This window comes from Odocoileus virginianus, chromosome 8 (assembly GCF_023699985.2).
Source record: "Odocoileus virginianus isolate 20LAN1187 ecotype Illinois chromosome 8, Ovbor_1.2, whole genome shotgun sequence".
NCBI classification, from domain to species: Eukaryota; Metazoa; Chordata; class Mammalia; order Artiodactyla; family Cervidae; genus Odocoileus; species Odocoileus virginianus.
Genome location: NC_069681.1, coordinates 2,366,075 through 2,387,862, shown reverse-complemented (window position 1 = coordinate 2,387,862; position 21,788 = coordinate 2,366,075). Strand labels below are relative to the sequence as shown.

Here is a 21,788-nt window from a genome sequence, read left to right as displayed (position 1 = left end):
ATTTTTTCCACTCAATTTGACATTTCTTTGCCCTTATTTCTTCAAATATTTTGCCAGCCACAATCTCACTCTCTGTCCTTTGGGGACTACAATTACAGGTGTTTTAGATTGTCTATTTCCAATATACTTAACCTACATATTGAATATTTTAATTCAGTTACTGAACTTTTCAGTTTTGCTTTCCTTTCATTCTCAAAGATAATTTCCTTTAGTTTGTTAAACATATTTATAATATCCATGTTAACATCTTTACATTTGAAATCTAAAATCTGGGCCCTCTTGTTGATTTGACTGCTTTTTCCTTTGACAATACATTCTATTTTATTAACTTTGAAAGTGAAAGTCGCTCAGTCCTGTCCAACTCTTTGGGACTCCATGGACTATACAGTTCATGGAATTCTCTAGGCTAGAATACTGGAGTGGGTAGCCTTTCCCGTCTCCAGTCGATCTTCCCGACCCAGGAATCGAACCAGGGTCTCCTGCATTACAGGCAGATTCTTTACCAGCTAGCCACAACTTCTTAATTAAATAATAAAATGCCATAACAACTCCTGAAGTATAATACTACTTTGAAGACTGTTCCTTCTTGATTTAGCAGGCAAATCAATCATTGGGTCATCACCTTTAAGTTTCTCCATAGGCTTATTTATAGTCTTAACAGGTTTAGGCTCATATTCTGTGGAAAGCGGGAGGTGCTTCTGTTTCCCTGGCCCCTCTAACTTGTTAGGACTCATCCTTCCCAGAAAAGACTGTAGTCTTAATTTTGTTAAGGTCAGCCTAATGTAAGTACTCCTTTAGGATGCTGGTCATGTTTCCTAAGGGACGACCTTACCAGTTGTTTGAGTGAATGCCAAGTATGTTAGTGAGAGTTATCTCCACACTGGCAGGGCCAGAACTCCAATGACTCCCAGGAATGATGGACCACTGGTATCTCTGTGCTACTCTCGCTGTGCAACAGGTGCCCCACGGCAAATCTTGCTCCGCATGTGCACAGCCCAGCCTCCAGGGAGACCACCACAGATTTTTAAAAATTTGTTCCTATTTTATGGTTTTATTACTGTAAATGGAATTTAAAAATGCTTTTATTACAAGTTTAGTTTTAAAAATACAAAAACTCTTTACGTAGGTTAACAGAATGTTTCCATTTTGTATCATTTGCATCATCATATTTTCTATCGTCCTCTACATATATATGTATACTAAAGGAAATATATATATGTTCATGTATTATAATAATATAATACATAATAGTTAGCTAAGGTGATGTCCATCAGTTTTTCAATGTAAAGTTTTTCAATACTTTCTTATATAATGTTATTTATAGGAAGATGATTTAAGACTATATACATAGTATGTATACAATCTACTTTCATCAAATGTTCACCTTTGTGTTAAAGGGGACAGCCATTAAATATAGAATATTGGTTATAGCATTCACTCTACTAAAAATGTACGTTTATAGAGCTTTTCAGATGGCTTCAAGAATAATATATAAAATAAACACGTCAATATCTACTGTAATTACACCTTAAGCCACCAGCACAATAAAATTGCCCAACTCTATAGTAACTTAGTTCCAGAAGTCCAGTATCCCATTTTCCATTATGTTTCCAAAACAGTCTTAGAAGATAGCATCTAGACCTATATAATGAGATTTGCAGAATACAGAAAATGATTCTTAGGCACTAGATGATACTCAAATCTAAAAATCAACCTTAAAACAATGTTGTCTGTAAAGTGATGACTCATAAGAGACCTTTTTGCTTATAACTACAAAATGCTTTAGACTTTCTTTCAAATGAATGATTCATGGCTAGTAATTAGCATGTGACTATAATGATGTTTTGTTTTTGCAAATGAAACACATTAAGCAGATTGTGCCATAAAATTTCAATACTACATAGATGGTCTAACAAGAAAGCATCATGTTTCTATACCAAAAAACAACCATAATTCCTATTATGGACTCAAATGCCCCACTTTTTAGTTGTCTACTTAGAAGATTTAAAATACCAAAGTAGAAAAAGTAGAAACTTGACAAAATTCCCCAAAATTAATTTTGAATTCAACAGCTCAATAATTTAAGCTCCTCCATAAACACACTAAGTAATTTATCATTAACTCAAGTCAATCTTTAAATATTAAAAATAAATTTGCTCCAGTGATGAACCATACAGAAATCAGGGCTAGAAGCAACTTCAAGTACAGGGGGACCCCACAGCTAACACACAAGAGTAATTGCCACCATAAAAAAAAGGAGGCTGTCCTTCAGCATCATAAAAGTATGGTTCACAGCGGAACTGCACTAGTTACTAGATGGATGAACAAGCTGCCTCAGCAATGAAATGTTAATGACTATTTCTGGAGTTATATGAGAGACAGATATAACTACTCATTCATTTATATATCGAATTATTTATTGCATATTTATTATGTGCCAAAGAATCACACTGAACATAAGATGACAGGAACCTGGTCCAAATGGATGTACTAAAGTAGAGAGATAAAGAAAGGGAAAGAAAAGGAGAAACAATAATATAAATAGGTAAGATCATTTTAGGTAAGGATAAGTGCTCATGAATATGCAGGATAACATAGAGAATGGTGGGAGACATCAGGATGATAGGCCCTACCACAGGGAAGGGGTACTTGGGCTGAGGCAGAGCGAGCGGCTGGGGTAAAGCAAACCTGAGCAGGGAACAGAAAATGAGTGCAGCTGAAACACAGTAGACAAAGAAGGGAGTGGTGAAATCTGAAAGTCGCTCAGTTGTGTCCAACTCTTCATGACCCCATGGACCTCAAGCCTGCAAGGCTCCTCTGATGGTGGGATTCTCCAAGCAAGAACACTGGAGTGGGTACCATTCCTTTCTCCAGAGGATCTTCCCAACCCAGGGATCGAACCTGGGTCTCCTGCATTGGCTAAAAAATAGATACTAGATCATTTTACAAATTGAAATGGATTTAGAAATCATTAGAACAATCAGAGAGAAATTCCCCTTCTGGCCAAAAGTGGAAAAACAGGGGCTGCATTTATCTCCCTTCCCCTCCACACCCAGAGGCAACAGTTTTCAGACACTGATACTGACTGAGAAAGGCGAAAGAGATACATTCCATGACTGCTCCAGCTTGCTGTCTGAAAAGGAACCCAGCGGAGCCAGGAGGCGTCATGACTGAGACAGAGGTAAGAGCTGGGAATGCCAACGCAGCTGAGTTCTCAGGACAGGGTACCAGCCAGGAAACGGTGACACAGACAGAAAGCTCCAGACTTCTCAAGAGGCTCCCGCTTATGTCGTTAGCTGCAGTGTACACCACATGCATGCGAGAAAACTACTCAAGGCTGAGGAAAGGATCAGTCAAAAGCACTGGAGGTAACCGTGCCCAACTCTCAGATAAAGGTGGGAACAGAACTTGCTCTAAAGGGGCAAAATGGAAAAAAGTCGTAATTCGTGGGATATTGAATGATACAGGAAAGTTTAAACTTACTATAATTCATATGCTTGACAAGGCTGAGAAAAGATTAATGATTTTAAGCAGAGAAATGAAAAATATTTTTTAAAAAATACCTGCACTGAATTTCGACAATAGAAACCTTTGCTATCTGAGCTAACTGAATAGGAAAAACATCAAATAGCATAAAAGAAAAGATTAGTGAACTGAAATATATGTGCAAAATGAAAAAAGAGGGAAGAAAATAAAAGGGCATCAATGAGCTGTGAAACAACTGTGAGAAGCCGACATGTGATGGCAAATTCCCCGCCCCAATAACTCAAACAAGACGACAGTGTAGTAACATGTTTAAAACTCTGAAAGGAAAAATGATCAACTCGGAATTCCATACCAATGGAAATACTTCAATATGAAGGTTAGAAAAGACTTCCACAGACATAGAAAAAGTGAAAGAATTCATTAGCATTGGAAGAAATGTTATGGCAATTTTTCATGTGCAAGAAAGATGATTCCAGATGGAAGTCAAGATTGACACAACAGAGTGAAGAATGCTGGAGTGTGTAGATAAAAAAGACAACTGCTTTCTTGAAAGTAAAAATCAGAACATGTTAAGAGTTTTAAATGTAACCCAAGGTAGGATGTGTGGTAACAAATGCACAAACCCCCAAGGGGAGTATGTTATCATAAGGCTTCATACCACACAAAGAGTGATATCATATCATTGGAAGGAAGTTAAAAATGTATCATGTGAACCCTAATGCAACCACAAATAAAACAAAAAGTAGTAACCAACCAACCAACAGAAAGATAAAGTCATTAAAATACTCAATCCAAGAGTAAAATAATACCAAAGAATAGATGAGAAAAATAGAAAATAAATAACAAAATGTGAGATTCAAATCCCACTATACTAACAACCACATTAAAACAAAAGGACCACTCTAGTTAAAAAGGCAAAATCATTACACTGGACTTGAAACAAAAATGCAATATTCAACAAATATGCTGCCTATAACAACAATAGGTTAAAATGAAAAGGACAAAAAATGGCTTCATTAACGTAACAAGGTAAATTTCAGACCACTACAGTATTTTAAGCTTAGAAGTGACATAATCACATTTATTTTTATAATAAAAGATCTTTAGCTGCTATGTGCAAAAGGACAGAATGTTCCACACGTGAGGTATAGGACCTAAAATACAACAGGTTATCAACAAATGGAAACTACAAAAAAATATACAGTTGTGACAGGCTGACCCAGCATTATCACCCTCGAGAATCTCTTATATCTCAAGAACATTATTCTAAAATGAATACCCACAATTCATTCCTCTTTATATTTGTCTTCCTATTGCCATTCATTCACAGTTAAGCTCACTCACTCAGTCCTGCCCGACTCTCTGCGACGCCATGAATCACAGCACGCCAGGCCTCCCTGTCCATCACCAACTCCCAGAGTTTACTCAAACTCATGTCCATTGAGTCGGTGATGCCATCCAGCCATCTCATCCTCTGTCATCCCCTTCTCCTCCTGCCCCCAATCCCTCCCAACATCAGGGTTTTTTCCAATGAGTCAACTCTTCGCATCAGGTGGTCACAGTATTGGAGTTTCAGCTTCAGCATCAGTCCTTCCAATGAACACCTAGGACTGATCTCCTTTAGGATGGACTGGTTGGATCTCCTTGCAGTCCAAGGGACTCTCAAGAGTCTTCTCCAACACCACAGTACAAAAGCATCAATTTTTCAGTGCTCAGCTTTCTTTACAGTCCAACTCTCACATCCACACATGACTACTGGAAAAACCATAGCCTTGACTAGACAGACCTTTGTTGGCAAAGTAATGTATCTGCTTTTTAATATGCTGTCTAGGTTGGTCATAACTTTTCTTCCAAGGAGCAAGTGTCTTTTACTTTCCAGGCCACAGTCACCATCTGCAGTAATTGTGGAACCCAAAAAATTAAACTTTGCCACTGTTTCCCCATCTATTTGCCATGAAGTGATGGGACCAGATGCCATATCTTAGTTTTCTGAATGTTGAGATTTAAGCCAACTTAATCACTCTCCCTTTCACTTTCATCAAGAGGCTCTTTAGTTCTTCTTCACTTTCTGCCATAAGGGTGGTGTCATCTGTGTATCTGAGGTTACTGATATTTCTCCCGGCAATCTTGATTCCAGCTTGTGCTTCCTCCAACCCAGCATTTCTCATGATGTACTCTGCATAGAAGTTAAATAAGCAGGGTGACAATATACAGCCTTGACTTACTATTTTCCCGATCTGGACCCAGTCTGTTGGTCCATGTCCAGTTCTAACTGTTGCTTCCTGACCTGCATACAGGTTTCTCAGGAGGCAGGTCAGGAGGTCTGATTATGCCCATCTCTTGAAGAATTTTCCAGAGTTTTTTGTGGTCCACACAGTCAAAGGCTTTGGCATAGTCAAAAGCGGATGAAGATGTTTATCTGGAACTCTCTTGCTTTTTCGATGATCCAACGAATGTAGTCAATTTGATCTCTTGTTCCTCTGCCTTTTCTAACCCAGCTTGAACATCTGGAAGCTCACAGTTCACGTGCTGTTGAAACCTGGCTTAGAGAATTTTGAGCATCACTTTACTAGCGTGTGAGACGAGCGCAATTGTGTGGTACTTTGAGCATTCTTTGACATTGCCTTTCTCCAGGACTGGAATGAAAACTGACCTTTTCTAGTCCTGTGGCCACCGCTGAGTTTTGCAAATTTGCTGGTATATTGAGTGCAGCACTTTCACAGCATCATCTTTTAGGATTTGAAATAGCTCAACTGGAATTCCATCACCTCCATTAGCTTTATTCATAGTGATGATTCCTAAGGTCCACTTGAGGTCACATTCCAGGATGTCTGGCTCTAGGCGATTGATCATACCATTGAGACTATCTAGGCTGTGAAGATCTTTTTTGTATAGTTCTTCTGTGTATTCTTGCCGCCTCTTCTTAATATCTTCTGCTTCTGTTAGGTCCATACCATTTCTGTCCTTGATTGTGCCCATCTTTGCATGAAATGGTCCCTTGGTATCTCTAATTTTCTTGAAGAGATGTCCAGTCTTTCCCATTCTATTGTTTTCCTCTATTTCTTTGCACTGATCACTGAGGAAGGCTTTCTTATCTCTCCTTGCTATTCTTTGGAACTCTGCATTCAAATGGATATATCTTTCTTTTTCTCCTTTGCCTTTCACGTCTATTCATAGCTATTTCTAAGGCCTCATTTGACAACCATGTTGCCTTCTTGGACTCCCCTGGTAGCTCAGATGGAAAAAGCGTCTGCCTACAATGTGGGAGACCTAGGTTCGATTCCTAGGCTGGGAAGATCCCCTGGAGAAGGAATTGGCAACCCACTCTAGTACTCTTGCCTGGAAAATCCCGTGGATGGATGCAGGAGCCAGCTAGGCTACAGTCCATGGGGTCGCAAAGAGTCAGACACGACTGAGCGATTTCACTTTATTTTCCTTTCTTGCCTTTCTGCATTTCTTTTCCTTGGGGATGGTCTTGATCACTGCCTCCTGTACAATGTCACAAACCTCCATCCGTAGTTCTTCAGGCACTTTATGAGATCTAGTCATTTGAATCTATTTGTCACTTCAACTGTATAATCGTAAGGGATTTGATTTATGTCATACCTGAATGATTAGTGGTTTTCCCTACTTTCTCAATATAAGTCTGAATTTGGCAATAAGGAGTTCATGATCTGAGCCACAGTCAGCTCCTGTTCTTATTTTTGCTGACTGTATAGAGCTTCTCCATCTTTGGCTGCAAAGAATATAATCAAACTGATTTCAGTACTGACCATCTGGTGATGTCCATGTGTAGAGTCTTCTCTTGTGTTGTTGGAAGAGGGTGTTTGCTATGACCAGCACGTGAACACCTTAGGTATGGCAATCTTAGGTACGCCTGACTTTCAGAATTTCAGTTAACAAAAGAGGGATTTTGAGAAGTCTTTAAAATATCACAATCAAGATGCTAACATTCAAAAGCCACTTTGGCAAGATCCTATAAATTCCCAATTGGTTAACATTACATGTTCAAGATTAATCAGTATTCTAGGTAAATGTCAGTCACAGAGTAAAATGGCAAATCGGAGCTGGACATCAAAAAATAGAACTCAGCCTCTTGGATGTAATGGCAGCTAGCTGACCCTTTTGTCTCTACCTCCAGAAGCTTACCTCACTGATAAACACCAAAGTTTGGGGTGCATTTCAGGGAGGCAGGGTCAGGGCAGTGAGGGTAAGATAAAGTGACACAGGAGAAACTATGCTATGGATTTGTTTATTCAGAAGTAATAACAGAAGTTTCTCACTCCCTGGCTATCTTGGCGGCTGCTCTTTGTTGGGGGCATCCCACACCTAAGGCAGGAAGATGGTGGCCACTAAGAAGATGAAAAAGTCACCGGAGTCTATCAAATTTAGGCTCCAGCAGGTTATGAAAAGTGGAAAGTACATGCTGGGGTACAAGTAGCCTCTGAAAATGATCAGACAAAGGCCGGCCGTGAGGAAGTCTGAAATAGAGCACTATGCCATGTTGGCCAAAGCTGGTGTCCACCATTGGCAACAGCACTGAAGTGGGCAGAGCATGTGGAAAACACTAGAGCGTGCACTCTGGCTATCACAGATCCAGGTGATTCTATCATCAGACACAGGCCAGAACAGACGGGTGAAAAGTAAACCACGTACAATTTTTCTTTAATAAAACTGGCCAGATTTTGTTTTTTTAAAAAAGTAATATAGAGGGCCTTTTCCTATAACATTTACTAAGTCATATTTTAAAATAATAACTCTCCCTAAAATACTCTTAAATGGATGATTTAACTATTTTTCCTATCCCATTTTATAAATTTTGGCTCTTTTTCTAATGCCAGGATATTAATGGCAAAGGTGTTTCTGCATTTATTCCAAACAGAAACCCATTAAAGACGACACCTTGCTGCGTTTCTTAGTACTGATTGTTTGCAGTTTTTATTCTGTTTCTTCATTAGGAAAAATAAACTCATTCAGGTGCTTCTAAAAATAGATCAGTGGCATTTCAGAAGTCCATTCAGTGTTTGGGGTCGTGTTTCAGCTCAAGCCATTGATTTGGTGGGTGTGCTGTGGGGCATTCACAGCAAACGGCGGAGACACCTTTTTCCGGGACTCCGCGGCCCCTCAGCAGGAAGCACGCCTGTTGCTCTGTCAGGAGACACAGAGGGCCGGGCCTGTGACGTGCTTTCCGGCAGCGCGGGCGGACTAGGTGCGCGCCGGCTACGGTGCGCCCAGACTCAGGCCAGGCTGAAGGCAGCGTTCAGACCAGGGCCACAGCTAGGTAAGGGTTAGGCCACAGTGAAGACCCATGATTAGGAAAAAATGGGGGGAAACCTGAATTTGGGGGTGGTTAAAGTTGGTTGGGGGAGTAGTCTTCAACTGGCAAGAGAGGTGGTTACTAAAACTAACAGTAGGTAGGAATACAGACAGTTCCAGAGATTATAAAAATCCACTAAGAAATTAAAGGCTAAGAGTAAGAAAAGCAAAACTAGGCCAAAAAAAAAAAAAACCCAAAAATATGTAAAGTAATAGAATGAGAACAAAATAGCAAACAGACAACTAAGCAATAAAGGAAAGACCTGTCATGAAGCTAACCAAACTAGCTTCCTCTTAATTACATTCAAAATATAGAATGCCTCAAAAAATTCTGGCTCAGAAATTAGGAAAAGCATATAAAGACAGTGTCAAGGAAACTCACAATACAAAGCCAATAGGACCTTAAATCCTTTCAGAGTACAGTGGCATTCAATTGATCAGAATGACTGAGGTGCTTCATTGTGGCTAGCAGTTCCATGGGGAGCTACTTACAAAATAAACACTGATGGAACAGGACTGAAAGACTCTACTCGCCCACAGCATAAAATCTCAGTACTGTCACGTTTTCTACAGGCAGAAACACACAACGTGACACCAATGAACAAAACATCAACAGAATACTAGTCAAGTTTCAAAATAAAGCCACAAACCATGAGAACTCAAACACACTAAAATTTAGACTAAACTGAATAATAACATTAATGTCAGCCAATGGTGATCAATAAATGGAAGTCAATAAGTGATACAGCACACACAGACACACACACACACAGAATTAGATTTTTATAGCAGATAGGAATTTGGACAAAAATAAAAGTCAAATGATTTGGCACTAGTGATACTGGTGTAAGAAAGTTAATGTTAGCTTTTCACTAAAGAGGAGAAAAGCTACTTTGTTCCCTATCAGTCCTTAAATAAATATGTCACCTTGGATATAAAATTGGCATTCTTGGTAAAGAATGAACAATAGCACTAATAATGGATAATAGCTGAGTTACAGGACAGGAAACTTGACCCAATGTTAGAGAAAAGAAAACAATTGCATTTATCCTCTCAAAAAAGCCGAGTATGGTGTGGAAGGTAAGGATGTCTAATGAACCATACAATTCAATACAAAATAAAAATATAAGCAAAGAGGGAAAAGAACAAATAGCAACAAAAATTTTTTTTTAACCAGACAAGTACTATAAAGAACCAAATAAATACAGAACTGAAACTTCACCACAAACACTCCGTGCCAGGAGCCACAGTGAAAACTAGGTTGATTAAAATGTAAGCATTTGAGATTCTGAGAATCTAAAGGCGTTTCCAAAGGCTCTTACTCTGGGCCTCAGAGCACCAGTTCCTTGCCAAACCCGGGACAGAAAAAGAGGGGAAGGCTTCTCAAGCAAAGTGAGTAGTCAGAGAGTAATAAGCCAGATGAGGCGATTGACATTTCAGCTCCTTAAGAAAGAAAAGCATTTATTTCTCTCCCATATGGGCTCTGAGTTTCTAAAGATAAAAAATGGTTAGTTTCTGCAAAGAAAAGCAGAGGCGGGACTAGTTCAAGCAAAACTGCAATGCAGACTAAAGACTACCTTGAAAAACTTTCCCTTTGCATTCATTTGCCTTTTCCTACCCCTTGTATACATATAAGACTGTGCCAATAGATCAAGAGTCTTGTATCTGGAAGGAAAGAAGTAGAAACAATATACAATATAGAAATGTGGAGTCAGAAATCTTGAGTTTCAATCCTTCTCTTCTGTTTGTGAGGTGTGGGATTTCTTGGTTAAATCACATATTCTAAATGTGTTTCAGCTCTTATAAGCCTGAGGGACTGTTGTCTCAGAGGATGGATGCATCAGATGCGTGCATATAAACACACCTTGTGAACCGTACATCCGTCGCCTGGTGGCTCACATGGTTAAGGAGCTGCCTACAATGTGGGAGCCCTGTGTTCTGTCTGTAGATCGGGAAGATCCCCCGAAGAAGGGAATGGCTACCCACTGCAGTATTCTGGCCTGGAGAATTCCATGGGCAGAAAAGCCTGGTTGGGCTATAATCCATGGGTTGCAGAGAGTGAGACACAAGTGAGCAACTATAACTTTCACTTTCAAATTCAAGTAGTATAACTGTCATGCACTTACCTGAGTGTCCTATAGTTGCTAATTTGATACAATACATATAGTCATTGACCTGAAACTCCAAAATTAATCTCCCTCTTTGTTCCTATTATCCACACTCTCACCTTCTAAGTGTAACAAGTCTCAGATGCTACATAAAAAAAATGATCAGACTAAACTAATGTAGAGTAAGGTTTTATCTCCTCCAGATTCCCTACTGCATGACACGATTTACAAGCAGAGGCTAACCTGCTGCTTTATAATATATATGACAGTCAAAATAAATTTGGAGTATTTTCTGTTCTTGAGCACACTTTCTATAATAACTATCAAGCTATTATTGTATGCAACTGGATGATTTTAGTTTCAGGAGATTCCTAAGGCTAAGATCCTAAGATTCCTAAGGCTAAGACCCTCAGAGAGTTAGAGGTAGAAAGCTTTTAGCTCGTATTTCTGGCTCCAACACATGCAACTAATATGAGATGTCCATCCTAATCAGTTTCTCAGTTATTTCAACTGTCCCCTTGAAAACTGTTCCCATGAATAGAATATAAATACTCCAGCACCATAACTCATCATGAAACCTGGAAGTCATGATAGCTGATCATAACTGAGATGGCTCATGAGTCAGTACTAGCCTTTATGCTATATTCCTAACTGATGCCTTTGCTGCTTACTGACACTAAATTGTGCACGTTTAAAAGTTAAAGTACAAAAAGACTGGGAGCTCTAAAAAAAAAGTCAAGAGTTATTAGAAATCAATTGGAGAGTGAACAAAACCCTTGAGAAAGAGGAAGGTCTGAAAAGAGAGCAGAGGGAAGACTCTGAGCAAGACGCTCACTTAAGTGTAAGAAGGAGTAGAAGACAGCCAGGGCAGGCGTCAGAAAAGCAGCGCCAGGGAGGGAGAGCAGAGAACAAGAGAGCAGACGAAGCTGAGCCGGTGAGTTGCTGATGCAGGTCAGGCGCGCACAAGATGAGAGACAAAGGATGCGTGCTGGGTCTGAAACCGTGTGGCTGTGCATACCCTAAGAGAGAAATTCTGAAGACAGTGATGGGGGCAAAAGTACAACACAAAACATGCTAGAAAATAACAGGGTGAGAGAGAAAATTCTAAATGTAAAGTAGGAACCAGCTTTAAAGAAAGAAAGTAGGTCCTGAGCTGGATCATTACAGATGAAAAGAAAAACATCCAAAATAAACGTATAAGAAGGATAACAGCATCTAACAGAATTGAGCACTCACTATTCACTACTGACTCCAAACCTGCACACTCTCCTTTAAATCTTGCCACAATCTACTGAGATAGGCCCTAAATTCACACACATTTTATAAAGAGAATTAAACCGAGGGGTATTAATAAACTTACCCAAGATTTCAAAGCTAGTAAATGGTAAACTAAGAATTCAAACCCAGGTCTGTCTAATTAGACTAGAAATGCAATGAAGGATATTTGCAGGAATCTCAAATACCAAGATGAAGTTGTTTTAACCCAGGTTTGTGTTTCAGTGCTAGGAACATGCTGCATTCAAGCCTCAGTTAGATAAGCAATAAATGGTTATAGTTTTTCAGTATCTAAAATTAACTATCAAGCATCATAGGGAAAGTTACTTATTCAGCTATCATATATCTATTATGCTTATTACATGCCAGGTATTATTCAAGACACTAGAAATTCTCTAACATATGTATAAGAGAATGAGTCACGTTGTGACCATGGCCATTCTTATGATAAACTAATAGGTCAATGGACAGAATACAATATAGTAAATGTGAAGGTAATGAGTGCTTGGGAGAAAAATAAAGCAGGGAAAAGGAAAAGAAGTGCTATGAGCAACTGGGCATGCAATTTCAAACAGGGTGCTCAGAAAAGACCTTCAAAAGTTGACTGAGGAAGAAATATCAAAAGGATATGAGGCAACAAGCCATTTGGATCTATACAGAAAATAAGTCCAAGGAGACTATACAGCCAACAGGACAGTATGGAGGCTACGTGGTTAAAGCTGAGTTAGCCAGAGGAGAGTGGTAGAAAATGAGGCACAGAACATCTGGGCCCTGTCACATATGCAGAAACTTGTCACTGATAGCAAAGACTTAGGCTCCTCCTCCAAGGTGGAGGTCAGTATAAGGTTACAGGGAGAGACAAAGCACTCTCCACCTCATGTCACTGCCTGCTTACAGGTGTGCTCAGTCGTGCCCGACTCTCTGCGACCCTGTGGGCTGTGGCCCACCAGTCTCCTCTGTCACGGCATTTCTCAGACAAGAACACTAGAGTGGGTTGCCATTTCCTTATATCACTAGCTGCTATGTTAAGAACAGAATGCAGTGAAGATGAGTTGACATAGATATCATTTCTTAGTGCTCGCTTCGGCAGCATTTACTAAAAAAAAAGATATAATTTCTTAGTATTATCAAATTATTTCACAACATTTTACATTTTTACATGCTTATAAGATAGAACATAAACAATACAATGTACCTTTTGCTAACACATGAAAAAAGTGGTCAGACCAATACAAATTACAGTTGAAAATTCAAACTTTTTGAGAAACTCACGAGCGTTAGCAACTCAATGAAACAGCATATTATTCTGATCATGCTGTGTTTTTATTAGTTCACATAAATTAAAGAATTGCAGAGTTATTTAACATAGCTGACATTCTACTAATTTCAGGGGAATAAGGGTAACAAATATTCATAAGAGAATTCATTCAGAGTTCAATTCCACTTATCCTCCCACTCTACAGAGAACACAACCGGTAGTACATGAGTGAATTTTCCCATTAATGACAGGATTTGATATTATTATTTTGATGTAGATTTGAACTAAATGAACCTAATCCCTTGAATAAACAAGAGCTACTGTATCACAGAATATGTCTGCACACTTCTGGCATTTTAACTTTATCTTAGTTCATAATATAGGCACTATACATTTTTTACTATGATATATTAGAAATCACTCCATTTTCCTTCATGAGAGCAAGATCTGCAGGCAAAAGTAGTTTTTTCTTTCTTTTCACAGATACATATTCCACCACCACTGTTTTCATGACCACCAGCTTCCTTCCAAAAGTCCCTGATGAATTATATCCCACAAATGCCAAACAGCCCTCTCGCCCTGCCTCATGCTTAGCTTTTGAAACAAACTGAAATAGTGTCATATCAAAAAATCACCTTGTACAATTCCCTAGACCAGGGATTATAATTTTTCTCAGAGAGGTGGTAACCAGCAGCAAAAACAAATAAAACCTTGCAGATGATGAGTCCCTCTCCAGGGAGAAGACTGAGATAAACAGTCAGGTTTGCATATTTTGCTGTGCCCTCACGGCCTCCTGTGTTACATTTCTGATTCACACCCTGGGTGATCTCATCTAGCGCCAGAGCTTTAAATTCCACAAGTATGTGACTAGCTCCCGAATTTATGCCTTCAGCCCTGACCTCCAGCTTACATCCCAACTGCTTTCTGCATAGGTCCACTCACAAGTCCACAGATGTTTTAAGTGATCTTCCCTCCCTGAGTCTGCTTCTCTCTTGAGTCTTTTCCTATTCTCTGGAAATAGGATCTCCTATCTATCAAATTGAACAGAGCAAGCACCTTGCGGTCATCCTGGACTCTTCTCATTCATTAAACCTGACCTATCAGATACCCTGGCTTCCCTAATTTTGAAATATTATATGGACTTTGCCCTTCTCACCATGGACACTGCCATTAAACCACCACCCTTTCTCACCTTCATCATTGTTATAGCATGTTAACTGGCCGCTGGCTTCAATTTATTCTCCTACCCCACCACCTGTTCCTCACACAGCTGCCAGAATAATCAACCTGACCTAAACCTAAGGCACAGACCAGATACTTTCACTCCTCCGTGTAAAGATCTCCAGTGATTTCCCAGCATGACGGCCGCCGGCCCACACTCTGCCGGCACGGTCCTGGGGCCTCCGTCTCCCCCTCTCCACTGCCCGCCCCTCCACCGGCTCTGCATCAGCCAGGCTCCCCTGCGCCAAGCCCCACTGTCCCCAGAGCCCGGCGCTCGGCGGCCTCTGTCTGTGAGCGGCCCCCGAGCCGGGCACTCAGGTGCTTGCTCAGAGGGGAGAGGCCCTCCCCAGTCATTGATCACCACCGCGTGCTGAGGAGGCCCGAGGGCCACCTGACTCCACACTTTCGTTTCTGTGTCTGGGTCACTGTACGCGACTATAATGGAAGACCAAGGAGGAGGAAGAGGTGTGTTCCCTGCAGCAAACTCAGAGTCCAGAACACGGCCGAGCACACAGCAGGTGTCCAATAAATATTGGTCAAATAAACGTAGAAATGAGTGAATCACTGCTGAACCAAGCGGACAGGTATTGAAATGAAACACATGAGACAGTGGTTTAGTTACCAATATAATCTCAAGGTCTATATTCATCCATACAAGTCTGGTAATTCAGACCCATGTAAACCAAATGGCTAGTGGACATGAAGCCACTTCCTCAGAATCATCTAAATGAGAACTCAAATTAATATCAGAAATGTTCTGAAATATACTCAATCTACCAACAGTGAAGCCATGTTAAGTTCAACCAAAAAAAAGTCTCTAATTTTCAGTGAATTTCAGTATATTTGCCTAAATCAAAAAATCTGTTATACATTATTTTATACTACCAAAAATCATGTAAAGAAAAGGTGTAAAGGGCCTTTTAAGAGTTTTGTCAACATGTAGCTCCACCATCTCATATGGCGGCAGAATTAAAAAGAAATCTGTGAGAGAAAAAATCTTCAGAGAAAATACTAGGATGGGTGAAACAGAACTTTCTCTTATCTGATAACTGATGTTTAACTACTTAAACCTATAAAATTTCTATAAGTTTCACTAAAAATTCAAATGGCGTTATGATCATTTTGACTTAGACCACTGAATGAGATGAAAAGCAGAAACCAGATTATAAGGAAGATGACAGCGCTATGACACATCTGAAGAATTTCAGGCTACAGACCAATGACAACTGAAAGGAAGCTAAATTAATAAGCCTTAAAATAGGTGGAAGAAAAGCCATCTGTGCTAGGGAGCCTATATTAAGTACTGGATCCTGGTAGAAACGTGTCAAGAAGGTTGCAAAGCAAACGGACAAGAATAGCTGAACAACAGCTGAATGTTTATGATCTTAAGAGAAGCAGACCTTTAAGATTTAAATAGCTATGGACAGAGTTATAACAGCTTATTATTCTAAACACATGTCCTCCTGGATGGTGAAGGATTTGCAGATGAGGTTGCCAAAGTGCTGTCTAGAGCATACTGAAATGTGAAGGACCAGGGATGAAGGCAGCTACTGAAGACAAACAGGACTCCTATGTTCCAGGAGGAGAGACTGGGGAGATCTATGTCACTGACAGACAAGACTGAAGGTGAATTATTAAGGAGAAAAGGAAATAGTAATTACAAGAAGCCAAAATGGATTCTTAAAAGAAGAAACTGATAATTCTGTGAAACATGAATGATTTTGTATCTGGACATTTGCAAAGCACTCCAAATAACCAACACTTGAATGAAAAAGAGGTGGATATTTTAAGTCTGGGAAAGCTATGACTCAGTGGACATATTCTTTCAGATTCCACACCAATTCTGGTCAGTCTTTTCTGAAGTTGTTTCAATAAGCCATGATTCTTACACCAATCACAATTTCCTCAATACCTTTTAGAAAATTCAATTTCTTTTAAGTACCAAAAGCAGCACTGTATAGGGCAGGTACCCGAGTATTCACAGACTTAAACAGCATGGCCTCATGAGCTAAGGAAGGAGAAAAGAGAAATAAGAAAAAAGTGGAATAAGTCTACAAAGTGACAAGTCTACAAAGTAGGTGGCAGAATCATATAGGGTGGTTATATTCCATTTTGAATACAAGTATAAATTCAGACTTTTATGCTCATAATTGTTGGTTACTTGGTCTACTTTTAAATTAACCCATTCTTACCAAAGAAATAATTGGCCAGAGACTTATTTTAGCAAAAATTAAAATCACTATCTCAAAAGTACACAACATTTTTATTTCAGAATGTGATTTTTAAAAACAATTGTCTGTATCACACCATAATGATGGATATATGTCATTATATATTTGTCCAAATCCACTGAACGTACAACACCAAGAATGAACGCTAAGGTAATCGATGGACATTGAGCAATTATGATGTTTGTGTAGGTTCATGAACTGTGATAAATGTATCACTCTAGTGGAAGATATTGATAAAGGGGGAGGCTGTGCATGTGCATACAGAAAATCTCTGTAACTTACCCCCAATTTTTCTCTGAACTTTTTTCTAATAATTGTTGATAATTTCAAAGTATCACAAATTTTTATAGTGAGAAAACAAATTAAAAAGTAAAGTATCAAAAACAATTCTTAACTTCATTTTTATTTTACTATTCTTGCTATATGTATTTTCCCTCCTTTCCGTTCATCTCTTTTGTTTTTCACATATTCACTTAGCCTGTATGGCGCAGCCACCACACACCAGAAGATGGACCATGGGTCAGGAATATAAAGATGAGCGCGGTATACTTAAGCCTGGCAAAAAATCCCAAGCATAAATGAAATCTGTGACATACTATACTTCAGGGAAATAAGAGCCATCTAGAGATAAGTACCCAGCATTATGATAACAAAGAGGAAGGATCCTGAATTATGCAAGGAATAAGAGAAGCGCTAAAGAAAGAATTCCAGAGAGGGTTTCCCAAAGCAGGGAGGAGGGGCACCAGGCTGTGGACGGGCCTGGGCATGGGCCCTGAGAACAGGGCAAGTGGTCTAGGAGATGAAGCACAGGGCGGGCGAGACAGGAGGCAAGAGGAGCGGCTGGACTGTTCCTCAGAGACCTAAGGCTGGTGCCTGAGTGGGCAGGAAGGAGAGGCTCGCAGAGGAAGTCTGAGGAAGCACTCGGGGTTGATGAGCATGTTCATTATCTTGATTATGGTGATGGTTTCACAAGTGTACTTATATCAAAACGAATCAAATTCTACAAGTTTTAAATATATGCATTTTACTGTGCGCCAATTATACTTCAATGAAGTTTTTTTTGTTAGTTTGTTTTTAAGGCATTCTATTTTAAGAATTTTAGACATCCATGTAAAAGTTATAGGAAGCAAGCGAAGTAGTGAGGGACAGTCAGTGGCATTTTACTCATTCTACAACTTTACAGGATGTTCCACACCATCCAAGGAAAGACTTAATCAACTGCTATTTACATGTCCCTATTATGTACAAAGGACTGAGCTTTTCCTAAAACACAGAACATTCCTTGAGTGAGGCACACGGATTTTCAATTCATTTTCATAATCAAACTTCAAAAATGTAGGATACAGAAGACATCATAAACATGGAAGGCCAAGTGAGAGGCAATAAGAAAATCTGTAAATATTTACAAAGGAATAACACATGGGTTAATAAGGAGCTTCCACAAACTATAATGAAAGAAAGATAATATAATAAGAAAGTAAATCCAGGAAGAAGTATAAATAACCAATAAATATATAATAAAATGTGTCAATCTCATTTGGTAGCCTGCTAATATTAAGTTAAAAAAAAAAATCACAGGTGGAATAAAAAAGGTTATATTAAGTACTAGTGATGGCTGAAAAAAATCCTCAGGTATATTGTTCATAAAAATATAAATTGACATAATTTCTAGAAGGGTAACTTGGCAGGAATGACCAAGATTAACAGAAGTTTTCACCTAGGAATTCAAATTCTGTGAATTTTACAAAGAAATAATAATATTAATCACAAAAGTTAACCCTTAAAAGAGTTTAGGATTATAAGAGGATTTACACATATCACTGCATCTATTTAATACTCAGAAGAACGCAGTGGATGTAGACACTACTACTGGCCCTGTGGTTGGCAGAATCATGATTCCCCCAAATAGGGCCACATACTGATCCCCAAAACTTTCGAATATGTTAACTTACATGGCAGAAGGGACGTTGTGGATGTGATTAAATTAAGATTCTTGATTACCCTAGATTAGTGAATATAAACACAAGGTCCTTATGAGAGTGGAGGAAAGAGCCAGGGAAGGAGGCGTGACGTGACGACAAAAGGAGACGTGCGCGCGATGGCAGACCACAAGCAAGGAGTGTGTGCAGCCGCCAAAAGCAGGGAGGGCCAGGGGGAAACCCTTGCCAGAGCTCTCAGAGGAACACAGCATTATGACCGTCCCAGACTCCTGACCTCCAGGATTCTAAGGCAATAAATGTATTTCGTTTCAAGCCACCAAGTCTGTGGTACTATGTTACAGCAGCAACAGGAAACTAATGTGAGTTTCACAAATCAGGCAAGTGAGGCACAGGAAAATGAACAACCGCCCAAGACCACAAAGCTCGTGAGGCTGGTGTAGGATTTAAACCCAAAGTTCACGCACATGACCTCTATAAAACGCTCCCTCCAAACACATATGCAAACAAGGTGTGCAGAATTTTTTTTTTAAACCTGGGGGAAAACAAAAACTAACCACCCTTCATTAAGGAAATGGTTACAGAAAAAGTCAAAATATCAGTAGGTGGCACAGTGGTAAAGAATCCCCTGACCAATGCAGGAGACTTAGGAGACAAGAGTTCAATCCTTAGGTCAGGAAGGTTCCCTCAAGTAGGAAGTGGGCAACCTGCTCCAGTATTCTTGCCTGGAAAATTTCATGGAAAGAAGAGACTGGCAGGCTATAGTCCACGAGGCTGCAAAGAGTCAGACATGACTGAGCACAGCATGAAATACCATATAGGAATTCCAAAACGTCACATCATAAAAACAAAATCTCCAAAACATATTTCATAGTGAAAAGTTTTAGAACAATGTGCAAATGAATATGCATACATTTGTAAATACAAAGAAATAGGATTGGAAAGCCAGCAAAACATTTAAAAAGATCATTTATATGGAATGCAGTGGGTAGTGAGATACAAGGAAACTTTTACATTGTATTCAATATTTTTATACATTATTTAAATGTTTTATAACAAGAATATTTAGAAGTATTTTAAAATGAGGCATTTTTAATGGAAGGAAATTTGCATGAACTTCTTACAACATGTTTTGGTTAAAAATAAAAAAGTCTCTACTGCACAAAGTTTAAAAGCTCTGCCCTACAGTGACACCAAATGGTGGCAGATCAAAATACAGTACACAAACAAAACATTTGTTCAATTTCCTATAAACACTACAATTCCTTTGAAGAATTGGAAGCCTAACAAAACTAAATAATGTGGAGACAAATACTCAAAAGCTTAGAATTTTTAATCAAAGAAATTCTAGTATACCAAGCTTCAAATGCAACTTTTAGGTCTCTATCTAAGCTTCAGTTAAATCTTGTGATCCCACTGAGTATTTACATATCTTACTTCTCACACAGTTAACCCTACCACTGTGAGCACAGTGATTTTACCTAATGGCTTATTGATCAAAAGATGACTGCAAATATAAAAAAATACAGTCATACAACTAAAATCAGGTTCTTTCAACAGAAACCAGCCTTTGATGAGTAGGCAGTATTTGAGGGAAATACAAGGAGATACTAAGGCTAAAGAGGAAAAGTAAGGAACCCAAGAAAAAAGACAGCTAACTGATCCAATGAGTGAGAGTTTCTAAGAAGCACACTTTCCTTTTATAATATTATTGTTAGAAAATTAAGCTGAATAAAGCATGAGACTAGGGCATTCCAAATATGAAACAATTTCTCAACAAAAAGTTTTATCCTGGACTGTCTAGGGAAAAGAATGTTTCAAATTTAAGCACACTGATTAGTATTCAATGTCTTCTGCCCAAAACCTAAAAAGTGAAACTAGCTCAGTCCTGACTGACTCTTTGCAACCCATGGACTATACACAGTCCATGGAATTCTCTAGGCCAGAATACTGGAGTGGGTAGCCTTTCCCTTCTCCAGAAGATCTTCCCAAACCAGGGATTGAACCCAGGTCTCCCACATTGCAGGTGGATTCCTTACCAACTGAGCTATCAGGGGAGCCCAAAACCTAAACCAACAAATAAAACCAGCTGTAAACTGTCTCATTCATTTCACATTTACACAGAATGATATAAAGATGGACCACCTCTCAGAACACATCTCTAAAATAACAAAATATCACTTGACTAGCACACTTAGTCTCTCAGAATTAAATGACAGCTTGTTCAGACTATTTGATATGTTATTTTTTCCTTATGTCAAAACTTCCTGGAAAACATAGCTATCAGCCACAAAACAAGTCAATAATATCAATAAACTCCTAGGTCCTGAATTCAGAGCACTGGGTTATCAGTTCTAAAGGTACCAGCTATCACCATGTCAACACCACTGCTAGACTAACAAGGCGTCAACAGGGGCACCCTGGAACTCCTGAGAACTGTCGGGCTCAAACTGGCCAAGGCTCAAGTTAGCAGGGCTGCAAGAATCAGTTCAGGGGCGCACCTTAAGATTCTGAATTACCAGTAATTAACATAATTAAGATGAGCAATTAAATGTTTAGTACCATAAAAGTACCAAGATATAGCTCCCTTGCATTAAGACTATTTTTTAAAGAACAGAGATAAGATCAGGATTAAAGAACTTTGCTTCAATTTCAAGGGAGAAATAAATAAAAGTGGATATGGAAACTCCGTATTACAGGAAACGTGGAGAGAATATAGACATAGCAAACAGTTTAGTTGTTTAAAGAAAACATAAGGGACGTACAATTTAATGGATATTCACACATTTCTGAATAGTATATCTGAATACCATACTCTATAGACCATAGAACCTGGGATACTTGTATATAAGTAATAAACGACAAAAGTAGAACATACTTCTAATTTACATGTTGTGTTTTATATATTCCATTTGGTATTTTGGGACACACCACGTAACATGTAGGACCTCAGTTA

General features: G+C 39.1%; 1 protein-coding gene and 1 pseudogene across 5 annotated transcripts in view; one reads left to right on the top strand and one right to left on the bottom strand.

Moving 5' to 3' along the window:
- The window catches only part of DIAPH3 (diaphanous related formin 3), a 549,655-nt gene that overhangs the window by 264,597 nt on the left and 263,270 nt on the right, over window positions 1-21,788 (bottom strand). The gene's annotated exons all lie outside the window — the stretch shown is intronic.
- LOC110148907 (large ribosomal subunit protein eL30 pseudogene) lies at window positions 7,829-8,133 on the top strand (annotated as a pseudogene).